Source organism: Helianthus annuus, chromosome 6, assembly GCF_002127325.2.
Source record: "Helianthus annuus cultivar XRQ/B chromosome 6, HanXRQr2.0-SUNRISE, whole genome shotgun sequence".
NCBI lineage: Eukaryota > Viridiplantae > Streptophyta > Magnoliopsida > Asterales > Asteraceae > Helianthus > Helianthus annuus.
Genome location: NC_035438.2, coordinates 128,449,737 through 128,472,852, shown reverse-complemented (window position 1 = coordinate 128,472,852; position 23,116 = coordinate 128,449,737). Strand labels below are relative to the sequence as shown.

Below are 23,116 nucleotides of genomic sequence, written 5' to 3'. Positions count from 1 at the left end.
CGACCGTGTATTGGCCACCTGTCGACCGGTTGCAAGGAACAAGTTTCCATTTCAGGATTGGCTATGTAACACCTCGTAAAATCGTACCCAATAAAATTAAGACACGTGTCATGAGAAAAACGTGTCAGGAACCCGGATCAAATAAAAGATGTATGGTAGGATTGTAAAGAGGGCGTCATGTTATTAAAAATACCTCTGAACGACCCAAGGGCGACATGTTATTAAAACACCTCTGAGCGACCCGAATTTATAAATCCCAAGATCCTTAAATCATTTGATAAACATCTGATATATTAACCGGTTGTTTCTAAATAAATAAAATTCCATCTTTTATATGGAAATTGAGTCATTAAGGATGTTACTACTAAAATCCTGATTTAAATCCTTGTATAAGGAGGATTGAAATAGCTTAATAAAACTTGTTTAACCTTTGTGAGAATCCAAGATTTAATCCTTGAAGTTTCCGTCAATCTAAGCTTTTACAAGATGCCAAAGTTGTAAGAAGCATGCTAGGCATGCAAAGGTTGAGCAAAATGGTCCCTACACTGCAGTAAAAGCATGAGAAAATCGGCATTATACATTGCATGGTCAATACTTGGAAGTTGCAAAAATTTTTGGTTCTGGTCAGCGGTTACGGACCGTATGGCCCTAGGCTTACGGTCCGTAAGGTGCATACCTGGGCGATTTCAGCAAAGGTCGGTTACGGACCGCAATCATTTCAGCATACGGTCCGCAAGAGGAGCATACGGACCGCAAGGACTTAGGCTTACGGTCCGTAAGCCTGTCGCTGGCAGCAGAAAATGGACAGCTGCCTGTTCAGCCAGTTCCACCGCCTTATTTGGGTGGTATTCGAATTCAGGGACTTGTAACTGGTATTTTAGCATTATAGGGACACATGGAAACATCTGGTTTTAGTCCTAGACTTATGTGTATGAAGATCATGCATTAGAGCTCACTATATAAGAGGAGCAAAGTTGTGAACTTTCACTTGCTCATTCTACTCTCTTGAAGCATTGCTCTGGAGCTTTTCTGGACTTCCACAAGTTTCCCTAAGCATCCTTAATCCTAATTAGGATTTTTGTAAGTAATCCTAATCATTCATAATTAAGTTTAGCTTAGTTAATTAGCTAAAAGTCAAACCATCGTAATTAAGGTTTGACTTCGAGATTAGTCCATAATTACTCAGTCAAATCTCGAATTAAAAATACCTATAAGTAGGTAATTATGTGGGTAACAAACCCTTAAAAGGGTATTTCCAGATTCCCACTCTAACCATGTTAATTGTCGAGTCAAAATATACTTTAAAAAGTCAACAAAATGCTTAAATCCAAATTAACTCATAATTAGCAATGTAGGATACATGCAACCTATTTGATCATTAAAATAACTTGGTAACTAATGTAAGAACATGTCCCAATATGTTTAACTCGACAATTTTTTGTTTAGACCCGGTTTGGAACTGAAAGTCGCATAGTTTGACTTTCGCTTTGACTTTCAGTTCTGACCCGTTTTAGTCAAGTTTAGGACCTGCCTTAGAGCTTCTTTTGGACCTAGTAACATGTTAGTATAACCCTCTGTGATTATACGGCTTGGTTCACTAATTGTCCAATTATTATGCAAATTTCCGTTAAATGCCCATATGTTGACCATTATGCCCAAATGTCCATAAAATATGATTTTTGAAAATATAAAAGGTTAGACATCTTAGTTACTGAATTATAGACTTGTAACCAAAATTTGAGTTCAGTTTGAGGTCTAGAATTAAAGTTATGCTCATTAGCGTAATTAAGAGCTTCTTTAGTAAGTAAATAGCATAAAATTCATATAGCCTATCTAAACCCGAATTTTTATACAAGAATTTATACCTACTGTTATAAAATAATATTTTGGGATTTTTAGAGATTTTTATTTATTTTTAGGCTGAGCATAACTTAGTGTTCTAAGCTTAATTCAGCTAATGCTGGTTTTGCCCTTTTTGGGCTATAAAATAAGTTTTATAAATCCTTTTGACCTCAAACCATTTTCTACTGATTTATTATGATAAATATATTATTTTGAGCCTTCTGGAATTATAAAAATATCAGCTTTTCTTTGAAAACCCGGAAATGGCTCTGAATCGCCTCTTTTAGGCATTTTTACGACATAGTATGTATCAAAACTAGTCTATATGTATTAAGGTTGATACCTACTGATATACTCAGTAAATTTTTATGTTTTAATAGTAGACTAAAGTTGTAAACTCAGGTTTTCAGTTTTGACCTTTTAGGCTTATGTGAAATTACCAAAATGGCCTTTCGATGCATAATATGGTTATAATTAATAAAATTCACATACATATGATATCCTACTATTATAACATAGTAAACTAAGCATAATTACTGATTTATTCAGATATATAACTTAGATTGCTAGTTTAACTCTTTTATACCCTTTAAAATGACCAAAATGCCCTTACAAGGCATAATTTGAGTTTAAAATTAATTGGCGCATAATAGGACATATCTGTAACAACTCTCACAAAAATCAATAATTAGGATAATAATTAGATAATAAGGAAACCCTAATTGAGACACCCAAGTAATTCTACACTAACCCTAAAATTTTCAGAACAATCGAAATCAGGATCAGGGCCCCTAAAACTCAAAGGGGACAAACCCTAGTTGAATATTTATCTAAATAATACGTTGCTATGTTCTGATTGGCCAAAGTTGTTGAATCATGCAAGCTAGTCCCGAGCCCAGGCAGCCTATAATTAGACTGCTTAGCTTACGGACCGCAAAGGAAAGGGCTTACGGTCCGTAAGCGAGTCCCAAAAATCACTATAAATAGCCGACCTTGAGACTTGAAATAGGAATTGAAAAGGACGTGAAAATACTCTGTGTACGTCGAATTAAGGCTGTTACAGTACAATTAAACACACACGATTTCATGAGGTGCTGCCGCAATCAGGGTAATAACTCGATCACTATTACGATTCAACGTCCGATCGATTATAACTATCCAACGATTGTTTAAGTGCTGCTCAAATAGAGCTTATACTTTATTATTCATTGTGATTTCGACTTGAATGTTTGAGTGCTGTTCGAATTCGGACTATGCTCTGTCATTCGTTGTGAATCCATTGAATTGATTAAGTATTTCACTTATTAATCGTTGTGAGGGTTTAAATCTCGTGAATTGACGTAACTGCTGAATTAGTTACTAACCCGTTTGTGTGTGCATTGTTATTTAAATTAGGTTAATCAGGGCTATACAGTAGGCTTAAACTCTGCTCCTAAAATCTGCAAAGTGAGTCATTCTCTTTTTATCAATTGTTTTACAAAACTCCAAGTTATTTTCAAAGTTATAATTACAGGGATTAAGTCTATGTAATCACCAAATTATAGCCGGTATGTGGGGTTTTGTATACATTACTTATTTCCCGTCACACTTGGACAAACGGGCGGCCAAGGGGTGATCTGACCACAGTCACAGACACCATTGGACAAATGGGCTAGCCAATGGGTAGTCGAGTGACAAATACTGTGGGTAGTTGGTTTGATATCCGAAACATTGTAATCACCCTTAATACTGTAAATTATAACAAATGTGTCGTTTTAGTAAACTGAATGATTCACTCAGTATTTCCCCGCTGACAAAACCTTTTTCAAACATGTTTCAGGTAATCTGTTGTGAGTGAGGAAAAGTGCCATGAAGCACTCCCAGCTTAGAAAAGTGGCTCAGTGTAAATAAATAAAAGAAACATGTTTTGAAAATAAAGATTTCCCTGGAAAATCACATTATTGTAAATTACGGGAATTTATCCCTAAATTATGAAACGGGCAGTTTAAATTATTGAAAGATCCTGTTTTAAAAAGACTTCCGCTGTCGCCTAAATTAAATACCACGGGATTCCTGTGCCGCGGCTCCTGAAACGGGTCAAACCGGGTCCGGGGCCGTGACAGGAAAAGGTGGTATCAGAGCCACTGTTTTAAGCTTACTGATTAAGCTTACTATTTTAAGCCTATTGAAGTAATTGAAAAATACTTAGGAATTTTAATTCCCATTCTGTGAATATATGCTTATTTACTGATTAATTGTTAAAATTACAGTATGGGTAAACAAAAGATTTCTGCTATCTACCACAAATTAGATAGTACACTTAAGGGAACTTCTTCTTCCAAATATCCCACAGATATAGAAGAAGGAATCTTTGTCCGTAAGGCAAATTATGAAAATCCTCTTACCCCAGAGAAAAGGAATTTGATTATTAGAAAGGGGCAAGAGAAAAGAAAGTCAAGAAAGTGAGATTTAATCCGGAAATTCAGGAAATTGGCAATAATCCACCAGGGGAAAATAACCTAGATGAAAAATGGGCAAATCTGTATCTGCTCGCTACCGTAGCAGAAAATGCAAATCTTTAAACTCTAAGTCTAGTAATAAGTCCTTCCCAGTAAATAAATAAATAAATTCAAGTGTGTTTTGTTTGCTGTTATGTTGTACAAATTAGTGTGCAATAAAAATGTTTATTTGTTAAACTTTGTTCCAAAGTTTTAACTTAGCATTTTTGTACATTTTGCATATATGCTACACAGCATGAGTGAGCTATCCGAGGCGTTTCAGAACCTCAACCTCTATCCCGTGCCAATTGAAGTCTCCCACAACTTCACTGGTTACGTTGCTGACATAGAGGAACCTCTGGAATTCCAAGCTCCACCGCTGGAAAAAGCAAAACCTAAAAAGAGGAGAAGGTATGTAGGATGGAGAAAGGTACGCAGGAGGAAACCCACAACTAGGAGACTCCCTAAAATAGAAAATCCTGTAAGCAAAGGGAAAGAAATAGAAACCGGAGAAAGTTCCAAACAAGCAGAAATAGAAATAGGAAGAGACTTAAAACAAAAAGGAATAGAGATCGGAGAAAGCTCTAAACAGCCCGAGGAGATCACATTACAGGACGAAATAGACCGTCTGGCCAATTGTGATGTCATAGAACCTGTCAACAATAATCTCTTCTCTTACCCTACCACAGCCCAATTCCCAATAAACCTAGAACCAGTTATTCCAGACCCACTAGTCCACACACGACCGTTAGGCCAAATGGAGGAATGGTGGACCAATGACTGGCAATTCCAAAATATGATCAATAGTCCCTTTACTTTACTTCCTCAATTTGATCCAAAACCTATCCCCAACCCGCCAATGAGCTATGAAAACCTGGCCGAACTACATCAGTTTGGTGAAGAACTGATAGGTACAGGAAATAGAATCTGAGAAATAGGGGAACAAATTTCTTGGAAGTATGACGAGAGGGAGCGTCACTACTGAACTGCCAGTGGATCAAAGAATAGTAGGGTTGGAAAGTTTATTTGTATAATAATAGTAATAGTGAAATCTAACGCTGTAAAATGGGAAATAAAACATTGTAAGAAAGATAGTGTGTATTGACGCCTATATAATCTATCAAACAAAATAGAAGTTGAGAAAATCGACAATTTTGGTTATAGATATGTGTTGTGAGGATTTATGTGTTTATGTGTAATTGCTTTATTATATTTAACTAGCAATTATTTGACACTAATAAATTATACTTATACCAATTATCAGATGGAAAACGCTAGTAATGAACCAGTTAATGAAGAAAATCAATCTGAGCAAAATCAGGAAAACCAATACATGACTAGACAAGATATTGAAAATATCATCACTCAAGGGATAGCTAATGCTATTCCTGAAATCATGGCTGCTGCTCAGAAACCTGTTGAACCGCAACAAATCATTCCTAGTAAACGTACCCAAGAAGATAATTTTAGTCATAGTGTAAATGGAGGCGGCAATCATGACAATAATAATCCACGACAGGCCCCACTCCCTAAGAAAATGAAAGCTGCAACGCCTGGTTGCACTTACAAGGAATTTCTTGCTTGCAAACCCGCAGAATTTGCAGGTAACGAAGGAGCAACTGCAGTACTGCGTTGGTTAGAGAAAACCGAAGCAGTAATTGCAATAAGTAAATGTGCCGAAGAAGATCAAGTTATGTATGCGTCGAACTTGTTCAAAGAAGGGGTGTTAGAGTGGTGGAGCACTGTATTGCAAGCAAAAGGAAGAAGGGTGGCCTATGCGATGAATTGGGAAGAATTTAAGAGTCTGGTAGAAAGAAAATTCTGTCCCGAATACGAAAAGGAACAAATGGCAAACAAGTTCCTGAGTCATCGTATGATAGGCGTAGATTGTCGAGGATACACTTCGACATTCTTCGAATATGCGAGAGTGGTACCTACCCTGGCTTCGCCAGAACCGGTACTCATATCCCGTTATATTTGGGGATTAATCGGAGAAATCCGTAACATCGTTAAAGCTGCGAGACCACGCACTATTGACGATGCTGTAGAGTTAGCTAACACCTTAACCGATGAACTAGTGCGAACAAGAGAAGAAGATCGAAAGAAAGAATTGGCTCAAAAGATTACCCAAGGATTTCGTACGGGTAATAATAACCGCTTCAAAAGAAGAGGAACAGGGCAATCCACATCACCTCCTATCTGCAAAAATTGCAACAAGAAACACTAGGGCAATGCAATATAATTTGCAACTTTTGCAAGGCAAGAGGACATCGTGAGGAGGATTGTAGGAAAAAGACCAGGGTTTGTTATAACTGTAGAGAAACGGGACATTTCCAATATGAATGTCCTAAGTTAGCCAAACCAGCAGACAATAAAGCTAAAACGGCCGACGGAACAACCAAGAAAAATGCTCGAGCATTCCAGCTGACCACTCAAGAAGCCGAACTTATTCCAGATGTGATAGCAGGTACGTTCTTAGTGCATAACGTCTATGCAAAAGTATTATTTGACTCTGGTGCAAACCAAAGTTTTATCAATACTTCATTCTGCCAAGCTCTTAACTTACCCTTAACTACCCTTAGGCAAATTTTTACAGTTGAAACGGCAGATGGAAATTCTGTCAACATAGACATGGTATTGCAAGAAGGAAAGATAGAACTGTTAGGCCATAAGTTTTCTGCAAACCTATTACCTATGAATCTAGCCGGATTTGATGTAGTATTAGGAATGGATTGGTTAGTCGCCAACCATGCTCGAATCATGTGTGATAAGAATTCCGTAGAAATCCGTACCCCCACAGGAGAAGTAATTTTAATTACAGGAGATAGACCTCGGAAGCCACTGAAATTCATTTCAGTAATGAAATTGGCTAGTTATTCAAGGAAACCTAAAATGGTGTATATGATTTCGGTAATCATTAACACTAAAAGTCAGGAATTTCAGGACATCCCTATAGTTTCAGAATACCCAGATGTCTTTCCAGAAGAATTACCTGGGTTACCACCGGATAGGGAAGTAGAGTTTAGAATTCATCTAATTCCAGGTACTACACCAATAGCTAAGGCACCTTATCGATTAGCACCTACCGAAATGCTAGAATTGAAAAAGCAATTAGATGAATTACTAAGAAAAAGATTTATACAACCTAGTTCATCCCCTTGGGGTGCACCAGTGTTGTTTGTGAAAAAGAAAGATGGATCGATGAGAATGTGCATCGATTATAGGGAATTGAATAAGGTACCAATTAAGAATATATACCCACTACCTAGGATTGATGACCTTTTTGATCAATTGCAAGGAGCTAGGTATTTTTCTAAGATAGACTTAAGATCTGGATATCACCAGCTGAAAGTGCAAGAGGAGGACATACCTAAAACTGCTTTCAGAACTAGATATGGTCATTATGAGTTTACAGTCATGCCCTTCGGATTAACAAATGCTCCAGCCGCATTTATGGACATGATGAATAGGATCTGTAAACCATACTTGGATAAATTTGTAACCGTGTTCATTGACGATATACTCATTTATTCCAAAAGTCAGAAAGAACATTGTGAGCACCTGCATGCACTCTTAACTTTGTTAAGAAAGGAAAAGCTTTATGCCAAAGTCTCGAAGTGTGAATTCTGGCTGCAGGAAGTACAATTTTTAGGTCATATGGTGAATCACGAAGGAATTCACGTAGATCCTGCTAAAATAGAAGCAATCACCAAATGGAAGGTCCCACGAACGGCTATGGAAGTTAGAAGTTTTCTAGGATTAGCTGGATACTATAGACGATTTATTAAGGATTTCTCTAAGATAGTTATACCTTTGACTAAGTTAACATGTAAGGCAGTTAAGTTCGAATGGGGACCCAGACAAGAAGAAGCTTTTAAGATTCTAAAACACAAATTGACGAATACTCCAATTTTAGCTTTACCTGAAGGAACAGAAGACTTTGAAATCTACTGTGATGCTTCAAAATTAGGATACGGATGTGTGTTGATGCAACGCAAGAAGGTAATTGCGTATGCCTCTAGGCAGTTGAAAAAGCACGAAGAAAATTATAAAACTCATGACCTAGAGTTAGGAGCCATAATTTTTGCCCTTAAAATTTGGAGACATTATCTGTACGGAAGTAAGTTTATTATCTATACAGATCATAAAAGTTTAAGGTATATATTTGGGCAAAAAGAGTTAAATATGAGGCAAAGAAGGTGGATGGAAATCCTAAGCGATTACGACTGTGATATTCAATATCACGAAGGAAAGGCAAACATAGTCGCAGATGCCTTAAGTCGTAAGTATCATGAAAAGCAAAAGCGAGTCCGTGCTCTTAGGTTAAATCTACAATTAGATTTAATGGAACAATTGAAGAACATTCAGGAAACGGCAATCAAGGATGATGCCGAAGGAATGAAAGGTTACCTAAAGGAACTAGAACAAGGAAAAGATGGAATTTGGAGATTCCACAAGAAACGAATTTGGATACCTAAGCAGGGAGAATTAAGAAATAAGATTTTAGAAGAAGCTCATAAATCTGGGTATACCGTACATCCAGGAAACAATAAGATGTACCAAGATTTAAGAAATAACTTCTGGTGGATAGGAATGAAAAAGGACATAGCTGAATATGTAACCAAGTGTCTTACTTGTTCGCAAGTTAAGGCAGAACACCAGAAACCTTCAGGACTACTACAACAATTAGAAATGCCTGTATGGAAATGGGAACTCATAACAATGGACTTTGTTACTAAGTTACCCAAAACCAGAATAGGTAATGATGCTATTTGGGTAATTGTGGATCGATTAACCAAATCAGCTCATTTTCTACCAATGAAGGAAACCTTTAGCATGGAAAGGTTAGCCAAGTTGTACGTAGACGAAGTAGTACCCTTACATGGAGTCCCACTCTCTATTGTATCGGATAGAGATAGTCGTTTCACTTCCCATTTCTGGACAAGTTTCCCGGAGGCAATGGGAACCCGACTCAATTTAAGTACTGCATATCATCCTCAAATGGACGGACAAAGTGAAAGGACGATACAAACCTTGGAAGACATGCTCCGAGCATGTGTAATTGACTTTAGTGGTAATTGGGATAACCATTTACCATTAATTGAATTCTCCTATAACAATAGTTATCATTCGAGCATCGAAGCTGCTCCATTTGAAGCATTGTATGGACGCAAGTGCAGAACTCCCGTTTGTTGGGCAGAAATAGGAGAAAGTCAATTATCAGGTCCAGAAATCGTACAAGAAACTACTGACAAGATAACACAAATCAAGGAAAGATTGAAGACAGCTAGAGATCATCAGAAGAGCTATGCAGACAATCGCCGCAAGCCACTAGAATTTCAGGTAGGAGACAAAGTACTTTTAAAAGTTTCTCCTTGGAAAGGAGTGGTACGATTTGGTAAGAAAGGTAAACTGAGTCCAAGATATGTTGGACCATTCCCAGTGATCCAACGAATAGGACCAGTAGCTTATCGTTTACAACTACCAGAAGAATTAGCTGGAATACATGATGTATTTCATGTATCCAATCTCAAGAAATGTTTATCAGACGAATCCCTGGTAATACCTCTTCAAGATGTAAAGGTAAATGAAAAGCTGAAATTCATAGAGAAACCCCTACAAATAGAAGATCGGAAGATCAAGTTTCTCAAACACAAGCGACTAGTACTGGTGAAAATCAAATGGGAATCCAGGAGAGGACCAGAATACACTTGGGAACTGGAATCAGAAATGAAGCGAAAATACCCTCATCTATTTCAGTAAATCTGGAGGACGAGATTTCTCTTAAGGTGGGGAGGATGTAACAACTCTCACAAAAATCAATAATTAGGATAATAATTAGATAATAAGGAAACCCTAATTGAGACACCCAAGTAATTCTGCACTAACCCTAAAATTTTCAGAACAATCGAAATCAGGATCAGGGCCCCTAAAACTCAAAGGGGGCAAACCCTAGTTGAATACTTATCTAAATAATACGCTGCTATGTTCTGATTGGCCAAAGTTGTTGAATCATGCAAGCTAGTCCCGAGCCTAGGCAGCCTATAATTAGACTGCTCAGCTTACGGACCGCAAAGGAAAGGGCTTACGGTCCGTAAGCGAGTCCCAAAAATCACTATAAATAGCCGACCTTGGGACTTGAAATAGGAATTGAAAACGACGTGAAAATACTCTGTGTACATTGAATTAAGGCTGTTACAGTACAATTAAACACACACGATTTCACGAGGTGCTGCCGCAATCAGGGTAATAACTCGATCGCTATTACGATTCAACGTCCGATCGATTATAACTATCCAACGATTGTTTAAGTGCTGCTCAAATAGAGCTTATACTTTATTATTCATTGTGATTTCGACTTAAATGTTTGAGTGCTGTTCGAATTCGGACTATGCTCTGTCATTCGTTGTGAATCCATTGAATTGATTAAGTATTTCACTTATTAATCGTTGTGAGGGTTTAAATCTCGTGAATTGACGTAACTGCTGAATTAGTTACTAACCCGTTTGTGTGTGCATTGTTATTTAAATTAGGTTAATCAGGGCTATACAGTAGGCTTAATCAGGGCTATACAATAGGCTTAAACTCTGCTCCTAAAATCTGCAAAGTGAGTCATTCTCTTTTTATCAATTGTTTTACAAAACTCCAAGTTATTTTCAAAGTTATAATTACAGGGATTAAGTCTATGTAATCACCAAATTACAGCCGGTATGTGGGGTTTTGTATACATTACTTATTTCCCGTCACACTTGGACAAACGGGCGGCCAAGGGGTGATCTGACCACAGTCACAGACACCATTGGACAAATGGGCTAGCCAATGGGTAGTCGAGTGACAAATACTGTGGGTAGTTGGTTTGATATCCGAAACATCGTAATCACCCTTAATACTGTAAATTATAACAAATGTGTCGTTTTAGTAAACTGAATGATTCACTCAGTATTTCCCCGCTGACAAAACCTTTTTCAAACATGTTTCAGGTAATCTGTTGTGAGTGAGGAAAAGTGCCATGAAGCACTCCCAGCTTAGAAAAGTGGCTCAGTGTAAATAAATAAAAGAAACATGTTTTGAAAATAAAGATTTCCCTGGGAAATCACATTATTGTAAATTACGGGAATTTATCCCTAAATTATGAAACGGGCAGTTTAAATTATTGAAAGATCCTGTTTTAAAAAGACTTCTGCTGTCGCCTAAATTAAATACCACGGGATTCCTGTGCCGCGGCTCCTGAAACGGGTCAAACCGGGTCCGGGGCCGTGACAGTATCTTACTGATATCACAACATATTTGGTGCATATAATCTCAGGAAACTTGTATATGATTTATATGGTTACCCGTTACGCACTTTCGCGTTCGGGTCGGCTTATGTAACTAGTTTACGCATATTAGCCGAAACGGGTCAAACCACATCATCTTTGTCTCAAAATCCAAAATGTGTTTAGTTTACCCATATTATACAAGTTTCCACACTTGTTGGGTCAAAATCACATTCCTTTCTGGTTTTCGCTTTTCATGCGATAAAACCGTATTTATTCCTTGAAACTAACCGGTCTAAGCTTAGGCTAAATTAAAGACCCGTTAGGATTCTAATAGGTTATTATAAACCTTCATTCCAGAATAGGAGACTAGTAAAAGACACTTGCATTTACTCATTGTGGTTTATAATTGCTCAGGTAAATGCTTTTAACTTATTTTCCTTATACGGGCTTGGGGTACGGTATATAAAATACCGCTTGGTCGGGCAATTGACCCTAACTCATTAGTAGTTGGGTATTATCAATGTGACCCGTTTAAAAATTGGTTTTGTTTGTTTTACGCCTTTGGGAGTTTAATGACCATGTCCCGGATATCCTTGGCATCATTCATGAAATGGCCACGACCTTGACACGCGGGTGTAGGCGTACACCCGACAATGTGTCCATATTATTAAGGTATAACCGTTGGTTTCCCGCCGTGGATTTATACTATGTGGTGTGTCTATTAATCTTAAACCCGACACGAACCGGGCGACTAAACGCATAACAAACATGTAATTCTTTTACAAGTTTAAATTTGATTAATTATCCCAAGTTATAAAAAGTTTTGTGCCATGTGCATTCAAATCAATTTTTAAAACTTTTTCAAAATGAGTCAGTTAAATTGTATTTACTAGTGTAAACTGACGTATTTTCCCCCAAAAAGATTAAGTGCAGGTTCTACACGTAATAGGCTGGCTACTCCTTAGCATCGTTAGAGTCTCGCAAGCTTGGATGCCATTATTTGTTGAACAGTTTCTCCTTTTTATTTTGATCCGCCTGTGGATCTATTTCAGCTACTATGTGATACTTGGATATTACATTTTGTTTGGTTGAAATAAATCTATTTTATTGCTTCCACTGTGCATTTATAATTTGTGTTGTTTGACTATGATGATATCAACTACGTCACGATACTCCCCACCGGTCCCACCGGTGACACGTGGAAATTAGGGGTGTGACAGGCTAGCGAACGAACTATCATCAGGTGGAATTCCAAGAGGAGAATGCCCTTAGAACAGCATGTCGAACGCAATGCAGTCATTTCAACTTTGTACATCATGATCATTGAGTCGATCAACACCAGAGCAGCCTCAGGGATCACATGAATCGACTGTATTTATTGATGACGTTCTGAATCATGACCAGGAGAAAGGAACACCATGGGTGGCATATGTATTCTATTTCAGCACTTCTGTGGGAGGAGCCGTTACGTGCGAAGTCATGCATTTTGATCAGGCAACCAACGGAGTGGGAATACTCGTGGATCTCGCTGAGATGCATCTTGTTAGAAACCGATCGACACCAAAAATTCCTGCGGGGACACAGCAATTCCTTGGTTTCGCTAAATACTATTGAAGATCCATCGAGCGATTTTCGGAAGTTGCGCTGCCACGACCTCTTTAGCGCAGTAGAGTGCTGTGTTCGTGGAAGATAAACAGGGGGGCGTCTTTTCAGCTTTCACGTTCCAACTCTGCGATGCACCGAGCATCGTCTTTACCCGAGGGTGCGGGTGATTTAGTGGTATACCATGATGGTCAGAATCAGAGTCCCAGTTATACACCAACGCAACACGAGCAAGTAGTGACCTATGTAATGGAGTTACAAAGAGGAACTGCACGACACACAACTGGCAGTGAAAATATGGCCTTGGGGTTTTAGATGGAGGTATTACTTGAACGGTACCAGATGTGTTATTTAGACCGATCAAGGGCCTCCCGTGTACTTTTGTCTCGATAGAGCTAGATCAGTCAATGGCATCGCTGGAGGGAACTTTAGGATGATTGCAGCTACGAAACTTGAACGTGCACGAGCTTTACAGCTCGCTATCGACTCTAATTTACCTGATCAAACTCGCTCTGTTTGAAGGAGGAGGATTTTCAAGTTGAACCCATGCGGGGCATGGAGAAGCAACCCATGACCGGCCGGACGATACTCGTTACCTTTTGGAATGAATGTGGATCTCACTATACGACTACTGTAGGGAACTCTTGTTGAGCAAGGCACATCGGCCTCGATATTCTAGTCATCTGGGTTTTGATGAGTGAAACTAGGATCTATAAACCTTGTACTGGTAATCGGGCATGAAGGCCCACCTAGCTAGGTATGGGAATGATGTTTGACTTGTGGGAAGGTCAAGGTGAAGTGTTAGCAACCAGAAACAACTATATGGAAAGCGAAAACAGACTGCCATGGATTTGGACGCTAGTCTACTTACAACTCGAAACGGAAACAATATCAACTGGATGATCGATGATTGTCTCATGTAACCAGCACACTTTCTAGCCATCAAGGAAACGGATAAGTTTTTCTACACTTGCAGTCATCTACTTGAAAGAAGTGGTTGCTAGGCACGGGGTGCCAACCTCCATTATCTCTGATTGCGACTCGCGATTTGCATCTGATTTGTGGCAAGCGATACACGAATCCTTTGGCTCACGTCTAGACATAAGCACAGCATATCATCCACGGACGGACGGATGGGCTGGCTGAACGCACCATCCAAACTCTTGAAGACATGCTTCGAGCATGTGTAATCGATTTTGGTAATGGCTGGGAGCGGCACCTACCTTTAGTGGAGTTTTCGTATATCAACAGTTATCCCACCAGTATCCAGGCTGCTCCGTTCGAGGCATTATACGGACGGAAGTGCCGATCACCTCTTTGTTGGGCAGAAGTCGAAATCAGCCAAATCACTGGCCCAGAGCTCGTCATAGACACAACAGAGGAGATTGCTCAGCTACGACAACAAATGGCGGCAACTCGTGACCGTCAGACAAGCCTCACCTTGGAAAGGTGTAATTCGTTTTGGAAAAACGGGGCAAGCTAAATCCACGTTATGTTGGACCTTTCGAAATCACTGAAAGAATTGGAAGGGTGGCCTATAGACTGAATCTACCCGCAGAACTCAGTGGAGTTCACAACGTATTTCACGTGTCGAATCTGAAGAAGTGTCTGTCAGATGAGACCCTCATAGTTCCTTTGAAGGAGCTCACAATCGACGATCAGTTGTGATTCATTGAGGAACCAGTAGAGATTACTGACCGAGATGTGAAGATTCTCAAGCGTACCAGAATTCCTCTTGTTCGAGTTTGTTGGAACTCCCGTCGTGGCCCAGAGTTTACCTGGGAACGAGAAGACCAGATGAAACATAAGTATCCCCGGTTGTTCGAGAACAGAAACCAATACTGAGGCTGAAGCTACTAAGGAATTTTGGGACAAAATTCCAAACCAACGGGGGAACGATGTGACACCCCAGGAAAACCAGGAAAACCAGGAAAACCATACCACTTAACTAGCTTCCTCAGTGAGTACGTGCTAAATTTCGGGACGAAATTTCTTTCAACTTGGGGATAATGTGACAACTCCTGTTTAGAACTCTTTTGTGTGCTTTGATGTAACATGTCTGAGCGTTATGCGATTTTGTGATGCATTGATTTAATGGAATGTTATGATATGGTGTTATGTGGATTGTGTAATATATGTTATATGTTTATGTGATGTGATCACACAACATACAACTCCAACCCGATCGCACAAACTTTTGGGCTTTTGCTTCACACCCTTCTCGACCCACACTACTTGTACACGAAACCAAAAGGGGCAGCCCATGTAAAGGGTTTGGCCCACTCCCTTTTATACGCATACAATCACCTCTTGTGGGGTTTTGTTCCTCATTATTTGAAAAACTCAACACACAACAAACCCTAGTTCTCTCCTCCCTCTAACTCGAAGTCGGCAGCCCCGTTTCCCTCATTCGGAACTCTTGCATCGATCAAGCCAACACATTCCACCCTTCGGTTAGCATCTCATTATTGGTTAACTCGTTAATACATGATATTTGATATTGTGATGGTTATGATCTTGGATGATGATTTGGTAAATTAATGCATGAAGAATGTGTTAGTATGATTGCACATGATTGTTTAGGGTTTAGATTTGTATGATGACTTATTGTGCGTTTCGGCTCAAGTGATTGGTGTTTCTGAATGATGGAACCGAACTTACGTGATGATTATGAGATTTGTATTGGTCTAGAATTAGGGTTTATGTGATAATTTTCATATGAATCGGATTGCATGATTTTAATCGAGAACCGAATAGATGTAATCGGCTGTTATGATTCAAATGTTTGCATGATGAGTATTGCGTGTTAGTGTTAACCAAACTATTTGATTCGATGTAGATGATGATGAATTGTTATGGTTAGATAATTGTTTAGGGTTCATATGGATTCAATGATGAATGATATCTTGATCGATAATCTGCATGATTGGAAACCGTTTAATTGTTTTGATTGATGGATGTAAGTTAGGAAACTGTTAGAATTGATTTGCAAATAAATAGTGAAACTAATTCCCATGAATTCTGGATAATAAACCTGATCGCACAAGACTCCCTTGATCGCACAAGATCAGATCACACAAGATCTGATCTGGTCGCACAAGTGCAATCGCACAAGCTAGGTACAACATTCTAGAGCACACTGTATAATTTAGAATTTGCATGATCGCACAAGACATGTGAATCGCACAAGGCAGTGCCGATCGCATAAATCTTGGGCCACACACAGCTGTTTAAACCTTAGTATGTTGTTGGGCCTTAAAGCCCAAAACCCCAATCGCACAAGTTGTCGGTAGTCGCACAAGTCCATTTGGACCGCACAGATTAAGTGTTTGTTTAATTGGTTGGGCTAGATGAGTATTGGGTTGCATGTTTTGGGCCAGGTATGTTTCTGAGTCGCACAACAGGTTGGGCCGGGTGATCATTGGGCTTTATTTGCTCGCACAAGATGATTGGGCTCGCACAAGCTCAACAGCCCAATCATCTGAGTTGCACAAGTTGGATCTTATGTGTGTACTTGACTGTTAATGTGATCTATGTGTATGCCATGATCGTTATGTGTTCGTGACTTGCTAGCTTATGTGTAAACTTACGTGCACTATTTGAACCTAGACCTGACTCATATGGTAACCATGTTAGGACGTGGTTGACCACTAGCAGCTTGATTGACCTCTTTGTGTATCTGCCGAGCAAACCGAGGTGAGTTCACACATTTTCTAAGGCATGGGATTCCCGGTGGTTGGGAATGGGTTAAAGAATTAAAACGGAACCTACATGTCCTCCTTGGGTAGGATATGTACCGCCAGCCTCCATGGGTAGGATGCCAATATTAATCCTACGTATTCTCCTTGGGTAGAATACGTACGTTCGTCCTCCTTGGGTAGGAAAACAACATTAAACTTACTAGACAAAACTCTATCATGAAGTCCCTCACTTTTATATCGACTTAATCGCTGGGCCAATGGCGAGCGGGTCATTAGTTAATAGCGCTATTAGGGTTGACTAGCCTCACACCGTGCCGTTAGGACGGGCGTGTACTAATGGATCTGGGCACTTAGTCAATGATGATAGACATTGACGTAGGGCACAAATTACTTCCGTCAGTTATCGATATGGTAACGGTCTAGTGGTTCACATGGGGAAGCCCCCACTGGTTATGGTTTGGGAAAGAAGGAATTGGTTAATCATATTTTTTTACTATGAGGTAACCCCCACGGCAAGTAAGCCAGCTAAAGGAAAACTATGTTTTTGGAACAACTTAAAACGAACACCCAACTGTGAACTCGCTCAACTTTGTTGTTGATTCGTTGTTACATGCCTTGCAGGTCTTTAGGTGCATATCGTTGGAACTTGCTGTCTGGAAGACTAGAGTGGTCATGGGTCGAGATACATGGAAATCGCAACACAAGACTAATGGTTTTTACATGTGGTTTATAAACTCTTAACGAATGAATTATGCTTCCGCTGTATACCGTGAATTATTTGTAACGTGTAACACTTAATGTTAATAAATGAAAGTTTCAGTTAAATATACCTATGAGTTCAATGTGATCGGTGGCTAGATCCTGGTCATGTCACGCTCCCTGCGGTGATACTCCGCGTGTGGACTTTTGGGGGTGTGACATATTGACTGTTGGTCCAGAAACTTTCCATGTTATTAGAGAATTCAACTCTGCCTTATTTGTATCTTTCCATTTGGCCAATCATTTATATGTTTTCATTCATAGGCAGATCTTAAATCTTGATCCTCATCACTTCATCATTTCAAGCGCTATATTATATACACAAGTATAACGACGTCGATTTTATTTCGATTCCATGTACTTTTAGACATAATACAATTTAATGAGATCTCTTTACTTTCAGGTACCTGGAGTCCTTCTTGAACCTTCATGTCTAATGTCTCTTCATGAGACCTTTTTAATATAACCTCGACTTGACCATCTTAATTAGTTGTTCCAACTTTTGAGGAATTTTATTATTGGAATCGACTGGTCTACCACGCTTCAAACATGCAATACAATAGACTCATTACAAACATGTGGTTGTCCTTCTGGGACACTCATCTTAATTGGAGCATTAGCAGTTGGTATATGTGACATCGTCACCTTTTTAAGGTCAGTAAATGTGTCTGATAATAGATTCGCTAATCTTTGTAAATGAGTTATTATTTGAACTTCTGGTTCACACCTTTAGTTTTGAGGATCAATGATAATTATAACAACTCATTTCTTTTCCAACTGCTTTTTATCTCCCCCTGATATTGGGAATGTTAATCCATTGAGATGGATATCAATTAATTGAGTCGTAAATAAATATCTCTTGAAAGACTCTATTCGTTATCATATATTCCCAACCATCTTTTAAGGTCCCATCTTTGTGCGTAGTGGTGGATCATTTTCAACATATACCGCACAACCAAAATCTTAGAAGGGACATCTTTGGTTCCTGACCAAAAACCAACTATAATGGGGAGAAACTATTACAACATGTTGGCTGATGTGAGTTAATGTTATTGCATGTAAAATAACATATACTAAAATAGAAACATGAACTTTTGCTCTGGTGATCATTGTTTAGTGATCGTCTTCAACAAAAACACTTACTTTAGTGATCTTAATAACTTGAAAATAAATTTCACAGTTATCACCGAAATGAATATGCCAATCTGGAACAATGTACTTGCTATATCATTAGCCAAGCCATAAATCACATAATCCGTAGTTGTGTATTCGATAACCATTTAGACGATGCATCAATTTTAAACACAAAATGGTATCATGTTGGGATATGCATATCATTTAATCATTTTAAGAATATTTAGGGATACAGTCTCCTTTATTTGGTAAATATATAATTTCCCTTAAGAGCAAAAATTACATGATAATTATCAACCTAAAGAACCTTCCAGATCTTTATTATGTTTCACATCAACATTGACTCGGCGTGGTCTAACCGGTCATGCCAACTAATTAGATAATTATCAACCATATACTTCAGGTTTATGATCGTATATTCTTTTAGTTGCACTCGTGTTTGTCTGATACACGACGGGAAGTACGAGATAATAATATATTATTATTTCAAAAATTCATGTTATTACATGTTTCCCATATTTTATTATTGTATAATCACTTCTGTAGTATGCCACTTCTTGTGGTCGATTCCAATACTAACATGGTTGTCCACGTGAGGATCATTACAATTTCCAAACTTACCATGATCTTGACATTTATAACGATCATTGTATAGTCATCACATTATTAACATGGTTGATCTCATTACATGAGTATCATAACAATTTTCTCAATTACCATGATTACGAACTTCACACCAATTATTATATCATCACATTCAGTTCAAGGAATGGATTATAACCATACAACATTCATGGTGGCATCATTACAATTTTCTCAATTATATCCATGATCACATTATTAACATATTCTCAATAATGTCCATGATCATGACATTATCAATGATCATTATATAATGACATTCACTTCAGAGAATGAAATGGAAACAGAACAATCTTCATAGCTTTTCATTATTTATTCAATCACACGAATATGGAATCATTCAAACTTTTTATTGCTTATTCATAATCACATCTTAGGTGTGATAAATGGAAAAAACTTTATCCGATATTTCCTTATAAGTAATTTTCTCTTCACACAATATAAACTGAGAAATAATGAGTTGATCGAGTCATGAAAGATTTATTGTTCTATAAATGTTATAATTTCTTTCAAAGTAATAATGAGAGTCAGGAAGTATTACATTTCATGTGTTATAATTTCTTTCAAAGTTGTATTCTTTTATTAGAATGATGAAAAAAGAAAAATAACTAAAAATAACTAAGTTTGATGTTTATTTGCTTCATCCAATAATTCGTCTATACATATTTAATAACAATTCAAAAGTTACATGCATTTGGAACAATGATAATGATTATTAGCTTTTAACACGTGTTCACAAAAACAATTACTACAATGTTTAAATGACATGAACTAGAGCACTAACAAACTCATTTTTTTTAATTATGCTAACAAATTATTAACAAATTTTATATTATTATATCCAACAAAGTAGTCATCAAATCGTGGACACAAATCACACAATTACTATTATTAATTTATATTGATTTTAGAAATAATACCAATATAATTAATACAAGGATATGATAATTCACAAATAAATTGGTAAATAAAAAGATGGTAAAATATATATATTTTTACAATTACAACTAATTTATACATATTGAAAGTATATAACCAATTTTGTTTAAACCAGTTCAATTATATTTGTAATGATATAGTAATTTGATTTCATAGTTTATAAACAAAAAAAACCAGATCTATAACATATGATTTAAAGTGAGTCAATCGAAGAAACAACATATAAAAACTAACCTTCATGCTTTTGATAAAAAGATTTGATAAAAAAGAATTAAAATACCTGATTATTTGAAGAAGCAAATCCAGAACAACGGGAGATGCAATGTATTAGGTCCACGTCGAAACGTGTAGCCGACCGTGACGACTGCTCAAAATTTATGGGTTTTGGTGAGAGCACTTTCGTGCTGATAACGTGTTGTGAAACAACGACCTACTAGCTTAATAGTAAAAATAAGAGAAAGAGATGTAGGGAGAAAGAGACTGATATTTCATTCAAAGATATGTCTAATACAAGAGATACAAGGTAGTATATTTATAACAATATATATATATATATATATATATATATATATATTTACTTTTCACAATTAAATATAATAAGAATATGGAAACAATTAGAGTATTTCCAACAATACAAAGTTCGACTAGCAGATACAATTGGACAAGATCAAGCTCGTCAAGTCGTCAACGAAGGGATGACACTCATATCCCTTGGCGGAAACGACTTTGTTAACAACTACTACTTGATTCCTTACTCTGCTATATCTCGGGAATATTCTATAGTTTGACTTTTATTTGTCAAACTGCAGGTCTTGGATAAACTTGAATTAATCGGCTGCAGATTGATTACAAGGGGGCATTTCAGTCATAGTGGAAGGTTGCGGTTTTGTTCATTATGGGTTCAATTTTGCCTACATAATAGTGAGTTATAGGTTCTTTGTTGGTTTACGGGTCAACTTGTAAACTGATTTGGTCGGTTAATTTCGGTCATATTAGAACTTGTATTATGTTTAATTTTTGAAGTTATGGTTAATTTGAAATAGGTTTGTAATTTTTATTTTATTGATTTTTTCTGCAGTTGTTTTAGTTGAAAAATATGGATTTTCCAGATTTTATTTTATTTTTGTTTAATTTTTAATATTCCATTATAAATGCGTCACAAAAATTCCGTCGCAAATGCGTCACAATTAAAAAAAGAACAATTAGCAAATTGCGTAGGAAATGCGTTGCAAATTTCCAACGCCATGATTTTGTTGAAAATACGTTAAAAATAGTGTAGAAAATCCTTAGTAAATTGTTTGCAACTGGGCTTTTTCCAACATTAAGGTTTTGTCACAAATGCGTAACAAACTTGAACTTGCAATGCATATGTGACGAAATAACTCGTTAGAAATGAACAAATTTCTAGTAGTGTCTCTACCAGATTATGTTCGCTATGTAGTTTCTGAATATAGAAACATTCTTTCGGTAATTCTTTCTCTCTTACAGTTTATATACTATACTCAGTAGTGCGCCTATTAACTAGCTGTTATCTTTGATTACTAGATTAATCACATATTTATATGTTTATAATCATAGTATTTACATTACTTTTTAGCTTAATAAAATAAATTCCTGTAAAGGAATGATCAATCTGATTGTGTTATGATTATTATAATATAATCATTAAATGAGATAAAAAAAATATCTATACTATATTGCTGTATGAAATAATACTTATATTATATGGAGGATGGCTTTTAATGAGTATGGTGGATCACAATAGCCATAATGAAAGGTGTATTACGGTTGGTGGGATGGTCTAGAATTGGCTACATTTCTTCATGTGGATATTAATGTTTTTTTGCTTATACATCAATTACATGCCTTTCATAGCTTTTGACTGAATGATTAAGTCATATATTTGTTCAGATACATCATTCTTATAATTAGGACGATTTGTTTTATCATGTGAATGTGTTTTAATGATATTTGTTTTATCATGTGAATGGGTTTTAATGATTTAATTTGCCTTTTAAAAATTGTTCATACATATGTATTGGTATTTTTTAATCATTAACAAGTTATAATTACCATTTCTTTTTTATTCAAGCAAATTGCATAGTAGGATCAAATATACTAAATCATTAATACTTAGGCTGGACGGTATGGAGGTTCATCCTCCGCCGTTCGGCTCCAGCACCGTTTCACCCTCCATCTCGCCCCCCTCCGTCTCGTCGTCTCCGTCTTCTTCTTGCCGTTCAGGACGGTCCATGTGAGGACAAAACTACCTCACAAACATATATATACATACAATATATAATATATATTTAGGATCATCTCCCATTTCCATACCTCCATCCTCTTTACCCCATCCTCTTTACCCCATCCTCATGCCCATCCTACGTGGCGCTTACGTGGAGGACCATCCTCCAAGGGAGGACCATCACCATACCATATAGCCTTACAAAATCAGTATCTAAAATTTCATATCTCAATAGATATCATTTTTGTTATATATGGAAAAACTTATGAATGAATACACTGTTGGAAAAATAGGTGAAAATAGCATCTTTCACAAGTATAGGAAAATGATTTTTTCCTATTTTGGACTAGAAATAAATATAATAAAATGAGCGGGTTTATATATTTATTTGTAGGTTTGTGTTCTATGTTGGAAGAGCTTCGCAACGAACTAAACCATGTCCAAAACGGAGCTAAGATGAATGAGATACCGATGCTTAAAATTGGGTGTTTAAAACATTGAATGCTGAAACAAAAG

General features: G+C 37.3%; 1 pseudogene; it reads left to right on the top strand.

Annotated features, from left to right (window-relative positions):
* LOC110902288 overlaps positions 1 to 23,116 on the top strand; it is a 128,852-nt pseudogene that overhangs the window by 62,863 nt on the left and 42,873 nt on the right.